This window comes from Octopus sinensis, linkage group LG9 (assembly GCF_006345805.1).
Source record: "Octopus sinensis linkage group LG9, ASM634580v1, whole genome shotgun sequence".
Lineage (NCBI taxonomy): Eukaryota > Metazoa > Mollusca > Cephalopoda > Octopoda > Octopodidae > Octopus > Octopus sinensis.
This window is the reverse complement of record NC_043005.1, coordinates 7,277,821-7,283,820: the sequence shown is the minus strand read 5'-3', so window position 1 is coordinate 7,283,820 and position 6,000 is coordinate 7,277,821. Positions and strand designations below refer to the sequence as shown.

The following is a 6,000-nucleotide window of genomic DNA, read 5'->3' as shown; positions in this document are numbered from 1 at the left end:
GTAAATATTGATGATCTTAATTGCCTAAAGTAAATATGGTGGCTAAATTAAAAAAGAAGCTCTCACAAAACATCAAGAGAAAAGGCTTTTACTGTCCTTTCTTTGTGAATATTGTAATGTATTAAGATAGATCGAAAAATATCATAAACAACTGGGTTTTTAATTGCACTAATTAAAATAGTGAAATGGAGAAAGAAAAATAAGACTGTCAACTGTATTTTCTAGTGTAATTGAATATATATTTTCTTTCTACAATAAATCAAATATGGTATAACTTAAGATAAAATTCATAATTTCAAATCTAACAACACAACTGTGAAAAATGAAAAATTAGTTTCATTCATCAAATAACTGAATAGCATCAAATAAATACAATATAAATAAGCCTAATGAGTATTTTAACATAAGTCACAAGGGATACTACAATCAAGTAAGTTTTGGAGAAAAAAATACATTGTTACCTTCTAAGAACCAACATTAATATCTAAATCAATCACATCAGAATATTTACAAACTTCCAAAGTAATGACCACATCTGCTAACATATAATCTAATAGAAAGTGTCAGTGCAAAGAATGAAAACAAATGAAAAGCTACAAATAACTGATGACTACTGCATTAAATTAAGTATAAAGAATAGCAGATCAATCATCAGTATTTCCTATTCCATTTGTCTGTTAATCATGCTTACACTATTCATTCTTGTTTAATCTACTCAACGACATTTTGCCTTACAGCAGCAATAGCAAATGTGGTCAATTATTTCGACCATTTAATGCAATACCATTGTCCAAATTAGAGGAAAAGCAAATATGTCAAAGTCAAACACTGATAAAAGAAGCAATCAACAAAACTGATCTAACGCTACTTGGCATTGCAAAACAAAGAAACAAAAAAAAAAAACATTTAAAAAAAATTGTTGAAAGAAAATTCACTCTTTCATCATTCATTCTTTTGATGGTCAGTTTTAAAATAGGAAAACTTTTGCAGTGGCATACTGTAGATTGGCCACTCCTTTCCTTGCACATATACCTTTAACAGCAGCAAACACAAAATTAGCTGCCCTGTGCAGTCCACACATCCTGTACACCTCATGTACTGCCACTAAACTTTTGCCATATCAGTTTTAATGAAATTTGCAAATTGTGAGATGAATAAGAAAACACTTTCTTAATGCAGAGTTTCAGTTTACACAATTTCTACAGACTTAAATTTTTTTAATGAGAATTTTTGTGAGAAATTCTATAGAAGATGATAGATAAAATTCCCAAATTATTTTTTAAAATTATAAGATTGTTGGAAGTTTATAGAGAACGATGAAATAATTTTTTTCAAATTGTATTTTTTCTAAAGTATTTGACTTTTGAGATGGTGTATTGAAGGCAAGAACTTTTAAAACAACCTTGTTTTGTTATAGACTTACAATCACTTCTACCTTTAGTGCTGTTACCTATGATTTTTATCTTTATGTGAAAAAACGTAAAGAACCTTAACAATGGAGTAAAATCAAAGACATATTCTACTTGTAATATTATTCTGCTTTGCTACTACTCTGCAAGTAAAGCTTTTAGAAATTTCAGCAAGCTGTGCTGTACTATATACATTTTGTTTCCATATCAGAGTAAAATGCAATTGGCTGGACTTAAATCTGCAGTTCCATCAACCCTTTTGTTACCAACCCGGCTGAAACCGGCTCTGGCTCTGAGTACGAATGTCATGTTTTCATAAGTTCTGAATTAAAATCTTCCACCAAACCTTAGCCACAATTTATGTTCCTAATACTAGCTGAATGATAACTAAGTTATTTCACTAAATTCTTTGTTTATTTAACCCTTTGGCATTCAGATTATTCTGTCAATTGTAATGCTTATTAACTTATATTGTTTTGAATTAAACATGCATTTTCATGTAGCTTCAAGATTTCGATGATGCAATCGTTTATTTGTAAGAATGATATTATAGGGTCTGTGCGAGAGGTTGGAGCTGGCCAATTTGAACATAAAACAAGTAGAACATTTCAGCCAGATATGGCCGGTTTAAATGCTAAAGGGTTAAAGTATTCAAAAGAAACACAGAGCATCTCGAAATAAATACAGTAACAAAAGGGTTAAATGAAAAGGAAGCACAGTAACTGCCTCACTGAGCTGTAGATTTTATAAATAAATGTGTGTATGTGTGCGTGCGTGTATGTGTGTGTGGGCATCTTTTACTGTTTCAGCCATTAGACTGTGGCCATGCTGGGGCATCACTTTGAAGAATTTTTAGTTGAATGAATCAACTCCAGTACTTAATTTGTTAAATCTGGTACTTATTCTACTGGTCTCATTTGCCAAAACACTAAGTTACAAGGATGTAAACACACCAACACTGGTTGTCAAGTGGTACTAGGAGACAAGCACAGATGAAAAGAAACACACATATGTATACACTATGGGCTTCTTACAGTTTCCATCTATCAAATCCACTCACAAAGCTTTGGTTGGCTGGAGGCTATAGTAGAAGACACATGCCCAAGGTGCCACACAGTGGGACTGAACCCGGAACCATGTGGCTGGGATATATATATATATATATATATATTTTTATATATTCTTTATGAAAAAACCTAATTCAGAAACGCGCATCTATGGACGATCGGATATTGATTGATTTTCGTTTGCTTTACTCTCTGCCTGTGTGATTAAACTTCAAGTATTTTGGGTTCTCTGGAAGACCCTTTTTAAAGTAGAAGAAATGGCTAAGATTTTGGCTGCTATTTCTGAACTTCGGTATGCGGTGAGGCAATTCTTTTGCTGAACCCTTTTTATTAGTATATATATATATATATATATATATATATATATATATAATCATCACACATACACACAATTGCTTATAAAATCTACAGCTCAGTGAGGCAGTTACTGTGCTTCATTTAACCTTTTTGTTACTGTGTATATATATATAATCATATTTAATTTGGAATATTTATTTATCAGTCAATTGTCTTATAAATAATAAAAAAAAGTAGCATGTATAACGGATTACCACTTTCATCTTATTTCATAGTTAAAGTGTTACATATGTACATAGTGGCAATTTAATAGAGATTATTTACTCAGTATTTTATAAATATATTTTGTAAGTTAATTAAGTGCAAATGGAATTCACCTCTAGTTAATGGCAAGTTTATGTAATCTATTAAAGAATATTTTGAAAGGGTTTTAGAGATTTTTTTTTTTTTTTTGAGTCAACTTTTCTCTTAGGTTAAACAATCATGTTAACCTGTTAAAGATACAACAGAAAGTAATATAAATGAACAGAAAATATTTTTCAGTAATCATACACATAGAGAAACTAGAGACCTTATAACTTTAACTTGTTTCAGTCATTTAACTGTGGACATGCTGGGGCAAAACCTCAAAGGGTTTAATCAAACAAATTAACCACAGTACTTATTCTGATAGTCTCTTTTTACTGAACCACTATGTTACAGGTACACAGAAAAACCAACATCAGTAGTCAAGTGGTGGTGCTGGGGCAAACCTAACACAAACACAAATATACACATGTAGATATATACATACATACATGATGGGCTTCTTTCAGTTTCCATATACCAAATCCAATCACAAGGTTTTGCTCAGTCCAGGGCTATATCAGAAAACACCCATGATGCCACACAGTGGGATTGAACCTAAGACCACAAGGTTGGGAAGCAAGTTTCTCCATCACATAACCATGTCTGCATATTTCAGATTAAATGTCATCTCATATCATTAGTATTTTATATAGTATTCTAATAGGATAATTTGTTTAAAAAAAATGATCGGAAAGTGACAGTCTGTTTAAAAAGAACCTGCGTGCATACACACACATATAGATACATCTATATATGTGTATATAAGTATATGCATAAGTGCATAGTGGGAGTCTGTATCCAAGGATTACAACATTTGCTAAAGATAAAAATTCACTGTAAGCAAACATCATTGACAGACATCAACAAGAAAATTGTGCACTAGCGACAGGCAAGATAGATGTGTAGATGATAATAATGTTTAGTTTCCAAAAAGCTCTTTTGGAGAGAATGTCTTCACAAAATATGCATCAAAATATGCATCTGAAAACATACATATTTTCATTTTAACATCCACTATCCTATGCTTCCATATGTCAGAAACAATTTGTTGAGGCAGATTTATATATTATATGTGTGTTGTGTGTGTGTGCGCGAGCATATATATACACACACACACATATACATATATATATTTTGTATTAATAGTCTTTTTTTCTCATCTTCATGTCTTTGTACCATAAACAATTATATATATATATTTATAAATATTTAGAAGAAGCAACAGAATGACTCAAGGTCTGAGAGTTTTGTGTGATGATACTTATCATTGTAATTGATAAATGCCAATGAATGAAACTCTAGGACCTTGAGTCACTCCGTGCTTCTGATAAATATTAACAAAACTGTACATATACTCATATTTTAAGTTTTATTTTTCTTGTTTACACCACCATACTTATATATATATATATATGTATGTGTGTGTGTGTGTAGGATCATTTGTAGAAATACATAAATCCAGAGGAGAAGCACAATCTCAGTAGAGCAGTTAATATTATAGTGGGGTTTAAGGGGTTACCCTGAGTTTTTTGCTCATAAGGGGTTCAGACTTACAGCGTATCTACAGATCACAAACACTGCTGGCCTGAGACCTCTTTAAAATATGGAGGAGAAAAAGCCTCGTGTTTAAGGGAAAAAAAACCCCAGTGATTATCTCCCTTTGTCATTCCTCCACACACACACACACATATATTTGGCCTTATCATTTTTATATATATAAAAATTCGGCCTTACATTGAAAATGTCAACATTAGCAGAATTTTATAACTCTTCCTTACTTGAAGCAGGTTATACAGAGAAAGTTACCTACATTAATTCCATTCAATTTTATTCTACCTTTACTAATTGAGATACGAAATTTAGCTGTAAGGATATGATATCAATTCCAATTTATATGACAACACCAAACAGAAGGGAGATAACCTTTATTTAATCCTCTATTTTCATTCTAAAGGTAAATCTATGTCTTTCAAAGATAGTTACACTAAAAATAAGGTAACTAATAGTAAAACTGTTTGGTTAATTATTCCTTATGGGAGGCAAATTAAATCCAATTTTCCTTTGCAGTTTCAAGAAGCTATTATAAGGAATTTTCCACAGAATTCTAGGTATTACTCTATTAACAACTCTCACACAGTTAGGATTGGTTTTTCCAATACAAAAAATCTCTTCATATAATACTAACCTGTTAAATGTTGGTACATTTACTAATACAACATTAATTTAGCTAATACCATCCATCCCCTTAGAAATATTAATAACAAGGTTATTGTATCTGAAGTCAATTACAACAGAATCAAGTTTATATGAAGTAACACTAAAATTAAAAATTCTATATACCAGTGTAAAATTACTTCTGGTAATGAAGTATTTTTGTATATAGGAAGCTCATCTTCTCATTTGCCTAAAAGAATTTCTCATCATTACTCTACATTTAGGGATAGGAATAACCGTAACAGTACAGGGCTTAGTAAATTAATTTGGTAGCTAAAAGACTACAATATACAATTTAATTTAGATTGGTTGATTCTCTCAATCTCGATACCTTATGACAAAGGCAAGGAATTCTGTCTTCTCTGTAATTCTGAACTATTTTTTATTCTTTTTTCTAAAAATCTCCTTGTAAACATGGTTATAGAGCATGCATACCAATGTAAACATTGGCAGAAACACACCTTTATAAGTGATATCTATCATTATATATAATTTAAACACTAAAAGTGATATCTATCATTATATATAATTTAAACATTAATTTTCTTCTTACATTTCACACTCACAAAATATACCTTTCTCCAAGTCTATATGGTTTTAGTTAATATACATATAGTTATATATTTCTCATTTATTTGGTTTTTTTACCTCTCCTCTTTCTATAG

General features: G+C 30.8%; 1 protein-coding gene and 1 long non-coding RNA gene across 2 annotated transcripts in view; both read right to left on the bottom strand.

Moving 5' to 3' along the window:
• The window catches only part of LOC118764765, a 17,006-nt gene extending 11,546 nt beyond the window's left edge, over positions 1–5,460 (bottom strand). Inside the window, exon 1 of the long non-coding RNA XR_005000563.1 lies at positions 5,324–5,460. This is a non-coding gene — a long non-coding RNA (uncharacterized LOC118764765). The remainder of the gene's footprint in view (positions 1–5,323) is intronic.
• LOC115215586 (transmembrane 9 superfamily member 1) overlaps positions 1–6,000 on the bottom strand; it is an 86,057-nt gene that overhangs the window by 57,255 nt on the left and 22,802 nt on the right. The window lies entirely within an intron of this gene.